This window comes from Strix aluco, chromosome 8 (genome assembly GCF_031877795.1).
Source record: "Strix aluco isolate bStrAlu1 chromosome 8, bStrAlu1.hap1, whole genome shotgun sequence".
NCBI classification, from domain to species: domain Eukaryota; kingdom Metazoa; phylum Chordata; class Aves; order Strigiformes; family Strigidae; genus Strix; species Strix aluco.
The window spans coordinates 15,129,155-15,143,859 of record NC_133938.1 but is presented as its reverse complement, the minus strand read 5'-3'; the positions used below and the strand labels follow the sequence as shown (position 1 = coordinate 15,143,859).

General features: G+C 36.6%; 1 protein-coding gene across 19 annotated transcripts in view; it reads right to left on the bottom strand.

The window, feature by feature from the left end:
* Positions 1-14,465, bottom strand: part of ADGRL2 (adhesion G protein-coupled receptor L2) — a 399,589-nt gene extending 385,124 nt beyond the window's left edge. For 3 of the 19 annotated variants that reach the window (XM_074832350.1, XM_074832353.1, XM_074832351.1), the window contains exon 1: positions 13,992-14,433. The gene's annotated coding sequence lies outside the window, so the exon portion shown is untranslated. Of the gene's footprint in view, positions 1-13,991 lie in introns of all 19 variants that reach the window. The other 16 variants (XM_074832361.1, XM_074832370.1, XM_074832359.1 and 13 more) reach the window with 10 other exon arrangements.
* Between the last annotated feature and the right edge of the window lie 240 nt (positions 14,466-14,705).

Sequence of the window (14,705 nt, the reverse complement as noted above, 5' to 3'; positions counted from 1 at the left end):
AAAGCAATGGTGTTTGGTGGTAAAAGAGAGGCTTCAGAGTCTTTGAACAGAACCATAGACAAGCATTTAATTTCAAAATCAGTTTGAAAAACATCTGTTATTTCATGAGAATCTTAAAAGTACAGTTTTGTCCAATAGGCAACTAAAGCCTGTATTTAACCTTTAACAGATGTATCATTCCATACCCTCACAGCTCAAGTAAATTAAGTGCTTTAACCTTGGGTTTCAGGGCCTATAAGCCTAATTATGAAAACTCCTCAGGCCCAAATGTAGCATTTGGTGTCACACATAGTTCTGCTTCCCCACATAATAGCTAGTGTGTGCAGGACCAGGTCCTTAGCCAGACATAACAGCTAAGAACAATAAACCTAATGGCGGCGTGTAAGTGGCACGAATTTTAAGGTATAATATGTACTACAGAAGGATCTTGCACATATCATCTTCTCTTTTCAGTTTCAAATTTATCTCTTTTAATGTGAGAGAATGAAGTATGGAAAGAGATAAGGAAGGGAATATGACACTGGAAGCCTAACTGGTTTAGCTTAAAATGCAGCAGCGCCTACTGCTTTGTTGAAAGAATGTAACCTGCTGGTGACAGCAATCATGACTTGACAGAGGATCAATCACAAGAGTTACAAGTGCTTTGCCCTTTTTCTGATATGTGACAGTTTTGGAAAACAGCATCCTAGATAATCCCTTGTGGAACAACTTTTTGGATTATCTCTAGTGATCTTAGTTTTCCTACACAAACATAAATGTACTTCATATTATTAGCCCCAGTTAGGATAATAGCCTTGGTAACAATGAGATGCAGAATAACTAAGGAGCTTTACTGTGCTTGGCACTTACAAAAGGCACTCTGAACAAACAGAATAAAACAACAAAAAATGTTTAAAGCTACCTGCAGCTGCACTGTGCAACTCTGGTGGGAACAGTTTTACTGACTGTGAGGAGTTCAATTCACTCCTTGCATTTCTTCTCTTTTTAGCCAGTACAACTTTAATGAAATAGTCAGTTTAGTTTCCTTCCAAAATTCACACCTACATTAGTTTAAAATTGGAATATCACAGCAATGAGCCAGGCCCCATTTCTTTGGCCAGTGTTCATCCTATAACTACATAAGTGGCTCCTGCATTAGCAAAATCTTCCATGCCCAATGACTAGAAGAAGATTTGAAAGATTAGGACACACAAAGTTTTGAAAGGATTTGCCAGGTTTGATATTTGCACCTGGGTAACTAGCAAAGGACAAAGTTTAGCCCTTAATATTATTTTATCCTGGCAGCATTTTAATATATCCTGGTTTGATTTTGCATCAACTCCTAACTCCTTAACAGTTTTAGATATGGTTGTGACTTACCTCTGGGGTCACTGAACAATGTTAGTTAAACATCCAGAGTGTGATATTTGATTACAGTTAAGCTTTTCCAACAGACAAGAGGAATCCATGAGGAAGATACTAGAGATGGATTTTTTAAAGAGTCTATATGGCTACAAATTCATATAGCTTATTAACATATATTTTAAGGATATTGATTCCAAAGAAGAAATGCACCCACAAAGAGAGACCCAAGATAAAGGCTAATGTGTAAATTGCTTTAAAAACTGTAGTTACTGTAATTACATGGAGCATTTTACAAGCAACTAGGGACTGCTTTGGATAGATGACTGAAATTTAATCAGTATCTGGCACAGATTGCCTTTCTTTCACACCTCACATTTCTGAAGTACTATTCTAGGGAAACCTGCTAGAATTGTGAGCCTTTATTATCACATTTGATCTCTCTACGCAGTTTCCGAAAGAGTGACTTTCCCAGATCTCACAGAAGATATGGGTCTGGGCCCTTTTTCTCAGGAGCATATGTCTTTCTTTTCATTTTTGGGCAAACTTCATTCAGTTATCCAGGCTCAGGTTTATAATCACATGGAACGTTATTTATGAAATGCAGAAAATGTTGGTTTGTTAATGTTGCCATCCGAGACTACAAGATAAAGGAAGCATGCACAGCCCTTTGTACTCAGAGGACGTAAACACTTGTGCTAAACCTTTTCTAAAATACAACTTATTTCTTCTACAGGCTTTATTTTGTTATTTGTATTAGCTGTCAAGAAACTGTCAGGGAAGACAAGAAAAAAAGAAAAGGGAGCCCCAAATGATCTATGACTTTTAAAGCAAGAAGGAAACAGAAAATAATTAGATATGGTAAATGTGAAAATTGATCTATCTGAAGAGTATGCAGTTTACAAGCAAGAAATCAATCAGTTTACACCAAACAGATTAAAATCATGTATCATTATTTTTAATGGTTCATGATGTCAAGGTCTGAAAATCTAAATAGAATTCCTGATGATTACTTTTATTAATATTCTAAGTACTGGAAGATATACTATGGCTGTCTTGATTGATTACTATATTATCTGCTTTGTAGAAAAATAGTATCCTTGACTTTTCTGCTTGTTGCTAAAATCCTTGTTACTATGCCTAATATACTCTGTCTCTGGAGTAAATTAAAGCATTTCCTTCTTTTGTACTGAGGTTTCCTTAACATTGGATTCTCAGAAATACTGGGACTACTGCACTGTGGCATCTGTGTTCTGGAGATCAATTTATAGCTGTTAAAGATCATGAAGAATAGCCCATTAAAACAGTTACTATTTGACAAATAACAACATTTGTGTTTAGCCTGGATATTTATCAAGCAGACAGAGCACTTATTCTTGATGCCTGAATGAGAGTCTGCATGAACAAACTTATTAATCAGTTAGTGCCTGGTTTTAAACCACCTGTCTTATTTTAAAAAACCAAACAAACCCAACCTGTACTTTTACATATATTAAAATTGCACTCCTGATTTGATAGCACAGGGAAGTGCCCATGTCAAGGTGTCATAGCCATGGGCCGTACCACCAACAAACAGTAAAAGCTTTGATATAAAAAAACCCAATTTTCTTTTTCTTGAGAAATGCTTACATATTGTTTTAATCTAACATTAGGGATCTGACGGATTATACATATGCATATTGCACTTACGCATACAAAAACTCAAGCAGATCATGATTGCCTTTCCTCAGATATAGCAATTGTGCTGTTACTGAAGTAAATGGGAACACTGCTACTGGCCTCAACTTTTCAGAGGTTGGAAACTCTGATTCACAGAACACTTCTATATTAAAAAAGTTCTAAACTAAAAATGATCTTTGAACTACTTAATTATTTGTGAGTGAAAAACATTTTTTTTAAGCAAAATATTTTGACAAAATAAAAATGTTTCATTTAATTTTGTGCTGTATAAGATTGCGGTATTGAAAACATGTAAACAAAAATAACTTCTATGTAAAGGTTTGCTCTGAAAACACTAATATGTTACCAGTTTCCCTCCTGGTTTTGTTTCCAAAGAAAACATTGGTTAAATTGACACCATTTTGTGGAATTTATCAGCAGTGCTGGAACTACATTCTATGAAAGAAGATGGTTTCATCAAAGCTGTTTCAAGCAGCTTAGTTATTGAATCCTCAGGGAAAAAAAGCAAGCTTTATGTAGGACCCAGTCACAAAGAGTCTACTGTTTGCTAGTAAGGGATCAGCATAACTAAAATAAAGAGGTATGGATAAGACAAAAGTTTCTAAGGAAAGCTTTGTGGTTCATCATTCTACTTAATTTCTCTGAGGATTATGTAAGAGTTGTTAAATGTTGTGATTTCTGCTCAAATTAAACACAGCATACGACTATTTAATTTGTTTACTGTTCAAACTACTACAGTTATAGCATATATTTTAACAGCAAATTATGAACTTGGCCCCTATATTTTATTGTACGTATTCCGCATGCAGTATCAACGCTGGTTCTTAAGGTTAGGTTCAAAATCCAAGGAACTTATTTCAAAAAGGAATGAATAATAGGAATACAATTTTCTTCCATGAATAATTATATCCTGTGTTTATAGAGCATTTATTTTTCAAAGCTATATACAAATATTAACCAAACAATGATCATAACATCCTTGTGTGCCAGGTTTTACACATAAAGAAATGAGAAAAAAAAAAAGATATATAAAATACAGTGCCTAGCACTTTAGTAGCTTGAAACCCCAGTTATAGAACTAAAGTAATGCAAATAACAATAATGGTACAGGAGAAACCTTTCAAGTTTGAGTGTCTAACTGGCTTGATTTTCATAGGTTTAGACTTCTGAGCACTCATAGCTCCCTTTGAAGTTGATTGAAAATGTGAGTGTCAGCACACATTAAAATCAGACCACTAATTTAGATGCTTAAACGTGAATTTTAAATTCACAACTTTAAGTTTGAAAAAATTCACCTAGGTGAGTTTTCCAAAGGTACCTTACAAACCAGTGTCAGAATTAGGAGATTCTTGATTTCCAACACCTTGTCTTCAGAGAGATCTCAGCACAGACACTATGGGCTAAATGAATCACTTACAAAATGACAGATCTATGCAGCTAAAGTGAGTTGGTGTGGGCAGGGACTATTTCACGCTATCATAGTCCAAAGATTTGTATGAGATACTGCAAGAACAAGAGAAACGTCCCTTCCTCACAGAGCTACCTAGTTGCAAAAACAGCTGATACAACACTGCTTCAGGGAGAGGACTCTGAAGTCTAGTCATTTTACATAAACCCCTTTTCTCACCCACTTACATGTTACCTCCTACCATGTTACAGAGAAAGCCCTCACAAAACTGACTGGAATAGCTATGCTATCATCTACAAAACTCCTATGGTTTAGCTTTCTTTAGACTTAGACACTGTCCAGTGTCCTAAGGTCACTTCCTGAGCTTCAGTGGAGCACGAAGAGTTTTTCTTTCTATGTACATAGGACCCAATTGTTACTGTGCAGATATTATTGAGAGAAGAGAGACTATGAGGAGCATCTTTTTCATCAGCTGACAAGTCACAGGAGATGGCCATAGTATAGAAAGGGTATTCCTTGATCTGTATGACTTCCTAGCTTTGATGAGGTGGACAAAGTTTCCTTTTATGTTACATCTGCAGCAAGTCCCTAGAAGTAATAACTTGGACACACTATGAGTCCCTAAAATTGAAATAAGGGTTAGAGCTGGTGAATTCTGTCTAGTGACAACTCTCTATGTAGATATGTCTCAGGATATGTCTATCTTAGTAAATACTACCACTCACTAGAAGTCAGAGTATTGTGAATTATCAAACACTGAGAACCCAACATAAATGTGCATATTTCAAGGTATTTTAATTTGGGTTAGTAGTTCTAGCTTGGTCCTGTAGTCTGAATGCCCACGACTGGTTAGATCCCATCAGAAGCATTCCTGAAACACATCCTCTAGGTTAGTGATATCTAGTGATAGAAGGAACAAGGATGGTTTTGGATGTGGGCCAAAGCTCAGTAATTTGGGAGGACAAGGAGATTTGCTTCAAGAGTGCACTCCTAATTTATGTGCACCCTCACGAAGGTACACCCTCCATGCACTCACATGTTGGTTCTGTAGCTTGGTACTTCCAAGGCCAACATACATCAGGAGTTTGCCTACAGCGAGGCTCTGAAAGGTGGGTACCAGTCAAACAACTCAGCCCTACAAACCTATGAAATAGAGGAGAGGCAGAAGCTGGGAGTTACAGTAAGCTAAGCCTGATTATTACAAAAACGTTGTCTGATCCTTTTAACGATCAGGAACAGATACTACAATCTCACTTGCTAATGCCCCATCTGAAAGTCCTGCTCATGCCCAACTGAAAAGAATGAAATAATAGACTAATGCTATAGCTGTATTAAAACTGCATAAAATCCAAACAATATTGTAAATAAGGAAAGTTTACTATGATTCAGTGTATTTTCTTTCTATTTTATTTTGGGAGAGAATGAGGCATATGAACATCAGAAAAGAGTCAGCTTAAATTGTGATGCTTGCAGCTTTAATTATGAGCAACCCCAAGTCTCTGTGTTTACAGAAGAGAGATTACCTACATGTTATTTGAAAACCATTTGGTGTAAGTTTATAGTGGTAACAGGCAAGTCTAATTTTCTTTCATACTTAGGATTTAATAGGTACAGAATGCTGCCCAAGGGAAAAAAAAATGAACAAGTAGTAACTTGATATTTATTCTACACAGACGTGAAGAAAGCTCAAAGAAATACACAATGTCTGAAACATTGACATGTATAACTATTTTAATTGTAATGTTGCTTTTCTAATAGAATTTTCTGCTATGGTACAGGTTGAAATAGTTGCAACACTTTCCAGGCAAAAAACCCCACCCCAAAACCAACCCCCAAACCCCAAAAACCACCACAAAAAAATCAGTTTGGAAAAGCTTACGGTGTAATCATAAAAATTGCACCAAGTATGTACAGTCTGAAGTTGAAAATATGGTATTAACATTTTGTATAAATGATGCTGTCTTTTCTAGGCCAGATTATTTTGTAAATATAGACTCCTTTCACTTCTGATATTTCTCATCTATCCTGGAGAATATTACTGAAGAATCCTCAGATGTTTTCAAGTGCAGAGATCCACAGCCCTGCCATTTTGTCTGCAGTAAGTGACTAGGAATATGGGGGAATGAACAGGGCCGTGGTGGGAATCCTAAAATTTCATTAGCCCTCCTGGTAAATCCATGTGCAGAAACAGAAACATTCCTGCAATATAAGCATCGTTACTATTTTTCCTTTTTTGCAGATGGAAGTGAGGCATAGTCAATATAGGTGATTTTCCCAAGAACATGTGGAAAGTTTGAGGCAGAACCAATATGTGGAATGCAACTTCATCCTTGCTCTTAGTTCACGCTCACTTGCGTCTGGATCTCCTCCTGACACTAGACCCTGAAAGCCTGAATCATCACGGGTTCTTTAATGTGCTTAAACTAAAGCCTATATGAAACATACGGGCCATTATTTTAAATTAACCTACCTATTTTTACAGTGGATAACTTTCATTGATATTTATATTCATTGCAAATGTATTTGGTGCCTCAGTTCCTTTTTTAACACAAGAACTGTCATTTGTGTTGCATTTTAAGCCAAATTAAATTATAAAAATACTCAGTTGTGTAACTATCAACACCATGGTATTTTTTCTTATTACGGAGACAAACAAGGAGTACATTGGAAAAAAAATTGTGACTCTCATTTCTGATCCTAATGAAGCAAGTAACCCATTATACCAAGGTTAATTTGTTGACTCATGATTTCCACTTATCCAATGATATACTGAATCATATGAACAAACCTCTACATCTAATCAGGTTTTTTTATTGAATCCTGACCTTTTATACACCTTCTTCTTGATTATGAATGACAGTGACCTTTATCTAATTTAAAACACACATACTGATGCAAAAATATGCAAAGTACACATGTAAATTCTGAATTAAGATGAAGATGTGCATAATCTTCCAGGGAGAAATTGCTTTAGAGAGAGATGTTTATATTAGGGCCAATTGAGGGTATGTGGGGAGAAAAAGTGAATTAGTCAGAACTCAGATGGGTTTAGATGAACAGCTGCGGAGATACTGAAGACTGTTTAGATTTTCTCAGCTTCTATTTAGAATCCTGAAATGTCAATATAAATATCAATTTTTATTATGCTATTCAGCATTTTACGACATTCATGAAATGATCAAAATGCAATAAAGTCAGACAAAATACCTCTTCACCTAAGATTTGGCAAACTGCACCTCAGTATTGCATTTATGTTTCACTCAAAATACATAACATTCATTTTCTACAACACAAAAGCTGGGTCAAATTCACATTATAAAAGCTGGCTGGTTCACTTTGCCATTTATCTCATTAAAGGGGGAATGGTATGAGCATCATCTGGAGATGGTCTTTTTATTTCAGGATATAATTAGGAACTGCTGTAAATGCTGCAAAATAAATAAACAAATATAAGAGGAGCGACTCCCAGGGAAAAAGAACTCCCTAACTTTCCTTTTGCTTTTTTTTGTTCATCACTAATGGGTCTGCATTGAAATTACTAAAGATGAACCCAGCCATGGGCACAGTCTGAACTGCTGTGTAATCCTATAATCCAGTCTCTCTTTTCACAAGTCATTCCTTCCTCTGAATTGCTGTGAACCTAAGTTGTAGATCAGCGGCTTTGCTCTAGCCTCGCTCTTAAAAAAAAATATTTTAAAATATACATATACATACAGAAAATTTGCAAAACTTGGTGTAAAGACTGTCAAAGCAAAAATCTAACAAACACATTCCTCTGAGAGACTCCAACCAAACAGTACCTGGCATTAGCATGTACTTTCATGATTAACAACAGGGGGTTGTCAGACTGCTATTTCTGAAATAAACAGATTTATCCTGACAGATAATCAGCAGTTTGCACTACTTAATACATGTTATCATCTGCCACTGACATCATTACATTAAAAGCACACTTAGTATAGTCTTTTGTAGGAAATTAAACAGGTCTTATGATACACTTTTGGTGGATTTTTTGAGGGGATAGAGACTGGAACATTAGAGAAAAGATACATGCCAAACAAGACAGGGAAGATCCCCAGAAATGCCATGCTGTATTTAGTTTTTCACAATCTAGGAATGTAATTTCTAAATAAATTAAAACCAAATGTTCTGGCTGTAAACCATGTCAGACTTTCAAGCAGCCTTTTATAATGTCCTTGCCTGTCCCCCATATTACCCCAATGCTCTTCTGCATCTGTCTGTCTGTCCTGCCTGCTCCACATAATAACTAACCACATAACACACATTCGTGGAACACTTTTGATCTGCATAATTTTCTGGCAAGCTCAACATTTATCTTCTTTAACTTTCAGCCATCTCTCTCTGTGGGCCATCCCTCCCTCCCCTGAAAAAAGACACCAGGTTACACATAACTCGCTGGACAGGAAGTGCAGAAGCTACTGGAACTATAGAAAAGTTTGGTGCAGACCAGTTCCATGACCTGCTGGAAATGTGGAACAAGGTCACTTACACATGGGGTCCCTGTGGATCCCCTCTTCTGAGCTGCCTGCTCATTCAGCTGGCTGTTTCTCTAGTGATCAAGTTTGGACTCAACATGGACAATGAAGTTTTAGTAAAAAAAACTTAATATATCTTAATATATCTCCCTTATATCCTCCAAGTAAACCATTCTTGCCTCAGTTGTAAAGGTGATGGGAATTATATATCCTCAGGTTCACTGGAGCAAATTCTGAAATTTCTTTCTGGTTTTAAATTTTAGGTTGTCAATTAACATTATACTATTACTGTTCTATGAACTCACCTAACTCAGCTAGTGCAAAGACTGGGTAACAGAAATTGCATGGGGGCTGTTAAGTGACTTTAACAAGTATTTCAACCTCTTCCTCAGTGTCATAGACTATTCTGTAGGGGCAAGACAGATATCAAAGTCCTGGCTCTAAGTGGCCTGTTGTGACTAGCTTTATTTCTCCAGAGACAGAACCTGCATCCCTCTTTCAGTCCTTTGTCTCATGTGGGATGCATTTCATTTCCTGCCTTCTTCCTTCCTAACTTGGTAGAAAGAGAAGTAAGAAATAGTGGCTAGTTACTGAAGGATTTTTATCCATTCACACTCATGCATTTTCACATAACACTCCCCCCCAAGTTAAAAAAACCCCCAACCCCCCCAACCAAACCAGCAGAATTAAAACAATGGGAGGGATGAAGTCCCTTACATGACAAATGTAACCTTTAAATAAAGAAGTGGTAGCATCACACAGACTTTAAATACGTCTTAATTCCTGTGTACTCTGTCTCTTATAAAACCTAACCTTTGAGAAATATGTAGGTATTGGTTAAGCATCTCTTACCCTTCTTTTTCCCTTTATTCTTCTCCCTAACATTTCAGTTGCAGTTAAAAATAATGCAGAATTTTGCCACAGATCTTTTGCCTCAGGTACACTGGACAAAGCTTCAGCATCTGATACTCTGATATGGAATGAAGAAATAAATGCTAATCTAACCATGTGATTTCAGTGGTTTATTTTATTTCTATTTTTAATAGTGTTGAATTTCTACTGATCCGTATTCTGCATATTTCTTGTACTCAGTGATGTTTGAGGTTGCTGAGATTTTCATTTGCATTAGATTTTTTGTGTCCAAAGGTCAAATGAGCATTGCTTTTAAGTCAGATGTCTACTGGCTGCATTTCTAATAGTTAATCTTTTCACACTGAGAGAAAGGAAAAAGTGAGAGACAGTTCAAGCTATCCCAAATAAACAGACAGAAGTAAAGCAACAATTACTTTTCCTGTGTGGACTGCTGTTGCTCATTTCTCCTCAAAAGATAACACTCTCTGACATAACGTCAGATAACCATGTTCCATGTTTCACAGACTTGCCATTTAAAGATTCATTTCCACTCCACTTATTTTCTTTTTATCTGCCCCTCTTTTGGTGCATTTCATCTGATAAAATTTTAGTGTAGGCTCCCCAGAAGAGGTAACAGGGATAGAGGGATGCAAAAGGATCCAACTTGACTTAAAACACCTCTAGAAATTATAAAGAGAGTATGATGGGACAGAGAAATGAAATGTTCTCATGAGAATAGTTTGCATAAAATTCTCAACTGTTACTAAAGCTTCAGTGCAGTTCCTGGGGAAGATGGATATATAAAGCCTTAGGTTAATTTCAGTCATTACCAAGCATTTTACATTTGCTGAAGAATTCCAAACATATAAAAGGATGTCAATCTAAACCTTTAGACATAAATAAATAAATAAATAAATAAATAAAGAGCAACTTCAAAGGCTGTCAGTAGGCAAGTTACGGATCCAATTCAGCTTTTAACCCCTAGAGGTATAAGCACACTTTATCTGCAAAAGAAATGCAAGGTCTGTATTCTACAACATTACATTTTAATAATCTACTCTACAGTACAAGGCAATGATAAAAATGATATAATTGTGTATGTAAGTTGATGAGAAGCTGTGAGGAATGTATTCTTTCTATGCAATTATAGAAAATACTGACAAATCATTAACCAAGGGCTTTATTGACAATTATATTTCCCATTTATAACTGTACCTTTTCTCAAAGACTCTACCACTTACTTTTTAGGATTCCCAAATTTGGTCCTTCTCTAGAATATTTTTAAGGTATAGTTCAGCAAATGTACCTGCTTAGAGCTGAAAGCAACTAAGGACTTTAAGAAGTCAAATGGAACTTATTAACAATCCCTATAGCATCCATTTAAGATGATAATTTATATTTTTAAGTGTCTTCTGTAAAACCAGCAGAATAGAACCTGATGGGAGTAAGAGCCCTGCATGATATACAGCTACAAGGTTTACTGCATCCTATAGATTCTGCTGCAAGGCACACTACAGCAGAGTATCAGGTAACTTATCTTGAAGAGATGTTTGACTGAGTTACTATAGCAATGGCAAGTTTGCAGAGACAGAGGAAGAAACCACACCAATAGAAAAAAGGCACTGGTTGTAGGAGGACACTAACAATCTTGTTTAGAAAACTGTGTAGTCTACACTAGGCTGAAATCCAACACAAAGGTTCACTCCATTGAGAGTTTACTGAAAATACATTCAGAGGCCTAAATAATATAAACGCCTGATTTCTTCTCATTTATTTCAGTGTATCAAGGAATTAAGCTGAGTTATGTCAGGTAAACCTGGTGAACCTACAAGAAGAATTGAGTACATAATTTGGAAGTAACTGTATGAAATAATGATGATGACTCACTAAGGAACACTTTTGTCCCTGTAAGACATTGGTCATTCGGTAAAAGGTGGAAAGGAAGCAGGAAATAACTGTCTGCTGCAACAATATTTTAATCCACTTACAAAAAATCTTCCTTGGAAAGGCCTTTTTCTCCCTTTTTCATATCTCCAGTGGTGAGTCATCTAATCTCATCTCTGTATATTACTAAACTCCACAGGGATCACCTTTACTTCCCAACTTTATCCTGGCCAGAGATTCAGTCAGACAAAAGATCCTTAATGTCTTTCCTTAAATTCAGCTCTCTTCTCTAAAATCCATTCCCCTCCTCTTTCAGAGAATGAAAGTCTTTTTTAGAAATGCTTTTTTCCCTTCTTTTTTTCTTTTCTTTCTTCTGGAGGGGGGGTGTGGGGGTGTGAGGGGCAGGATGCTTGTATCAAATCTCCCTTATCTACAAATCAAAATTGTTTTGTGTGAAAGAAGTTGCTCGGAAGAATATATTTTTATTTTTCCCTGTCTAAAAAGGATTCTAAAATTTTACTTTTAAAACTCATAGATCAAAAATACATGATTGTTCTCCCTAAGTAACATTAATTTACTCAAAAAACTCTGCACTTGAAAGAGTTAATAAAAATTCTAATTACAGGATAAGAAAGAAAGGTCAGACTCCACTTACATCATTGTGAAGGGCTTTTATTACACACTGCTATAAAACATATTTCTTTTTTCAGTTGCCATCCTCACAGGGTAACCTGCATACCAATAGGATCTCCAAAATGCCATGAAGCAAAAGATATTTATCTGCTAAATTCTACGTACAGTAACCTAACAAATGCCAGAGAAAGAAAGATTGCCCTCTGCACAGTAATACTTGTGTAGATGTCTTCTTTATGCTAACAATGACAAGGCTCTCTAGGTTTGTACTGTACTCCAAAATCAGAATGCGTTTTTTTCAAAAAGCAGACTGTATATCAAAGAGAAAAGATGCACATTTTAGGCACTGAAATACTTAATATAGTGAGCAAGTACTCTTTCGTGAAGCATGCTAACTAAAAATATCTAATCGAAAAAGGTGAAATGGAAAATGTATGCCTCAAGTGTTCTTGAAGAAATTAGACAGGATATGTTTGGTAATATCTATGCTTCTCTCTCTATCCTGGCTGGTCAACTAAATTTTCACTTTAAATTCTGTCTAAATCTTCACAGAACTGTTCTTTGATTAACTTGGGTGTGTTAGATAGTAAGTCTATACAAAAGCGGGGTGGCTCCAAAGCTAATCATTGTAATTTCTTAATTCCAGCTGTGCAACAACAAACAAGAACTTTACTGTGGGACAAGTGTAACTCAGAATAATTCTATTTTTTTCAACACATTACTCTTCAAATCCATTATTTGTGATTTAACACATCCAAAGTTGTTTTTATAGTTATTTTAATCATTTGTATCCCTAAATTCGGACAAATTCAAAGAAATATACATAAATAAATGCAAAATTTAATGTCTGCTTTCATAAAAGCAGTGTGTGCTGTCAGATGCATTAGTTCAATGTTTCATGTGATGTATGCTCAAAGTTAGAATGTAACTAATGAAGTAGTGCCTGACTTTCCTTTTCTTAAGGAGTTTTGTAAGAATCATATTCAAATAGTTGTTTCTGAGTTGCACTTTGTTTGCAGAGCAAGCACTGCCTGTCCAACCTTTCTGAACAATAGATACTAACAGAGAACTGTGAGGGTTCCATTTCACCACTTCTGCTGGCAATTCTATTAACTGTATGTTTATCTTGTGGTCTAAATTTAAAACAAGCCCATTTGCAGTGAGGCCTGGAGTTTCCTTGTTTACAACACTGCAAAGAAAAAGTAACCTTTTTATTTTTGTTTAAACCTTTCAACAGTTTGTTCTGCTCCAAAGATAGCAGGTTTCAGGCCAGAAAGCTCTCTTGATACTATTTTCTTTTGGGGGGGTACAGACCACTGTATTAACTTACATAGACATTAGAAAACATTTTAAAAAGGAAATACAAACTTGACTGAAGATTACATTTGTAGATTAGAAAGCTGCTGCTCTAAGATCCTACCTGCCACTATGAAAAGGAAAAGAAAACTGGGGGGGGGGGGGGGAGGGAGGGGGGGGGGGGGGGGGGCGCCGTGTGGCAGCTACAGAGCTGGCTAAATAAACAGTAAAACAGCCGTTTAAACAGTTGCACCTATACACACAAGTAACAAAAGCATCAGGCACCTGGCGCAATTCTATTAGGACCTAATTCTGACAACAATATGCATCATTATAGTGGGATCTGATAATGAGCAAACACTGGAGGCATTACATGTCTTTAGAAGAATCAGACTTCCTACCTTAGTAAGACTGATAGAAGGTAAGTCCCCCTTTAAAGAAAGTTGTAAGTAAAACCAGGCAGCAGTTGCAGTAAATTGAGTCCTTTCAGTCACTGTATACATGCAGCAGTTCTGCAATAAGGGAAAAATATAATGGGAGGAGCAGCTGTGAACGAGTGACCTCCTGAAGCTGAGTTCTCTTTGTGAATCAAGCACTGGGAGCCAGTGCCTCTGATTTGCATGGATTATCTCCACTTGAACAGATACATTTAAAATAACTGGCATAGGGGCACAGGGATTAAAAAAAAAAAAAAAAAAAAAAAAGAAAAAAAAAGGAAGAGTAAGTGAGTGAGTGAGTGAAGGAGAGAGGGGAGCGGAGGAGAGCGAGGAAGGAGAGAGGAGATCGGGGCGCTTGGCTGGATACGCTGGTTCAGGCAGAGCTGTGTCTCAGAAGAGCTACAGCTCCCTCTTCATGTCACAGTTGTAAGATGAGGAAAGCTGTCATTATGGTCGAGTTTAAAACAGATTTCTCCCCCCCCCGCCCCCCCCCCCCCCCCCCCCCCCCGCTCCTCCAGCTTCTGATGGTCCATTTGATCAGATTTCTATAAACACTTAATAACTCAGTCTGTCATGCAGCTAGGGTTTTATACTGCAAGCCTCAAATGATTATAAATCTGGTAAACTCTGCTAAATGATTTTGAACACGGAAATATTTTGAACAGAGTAACTTGTACA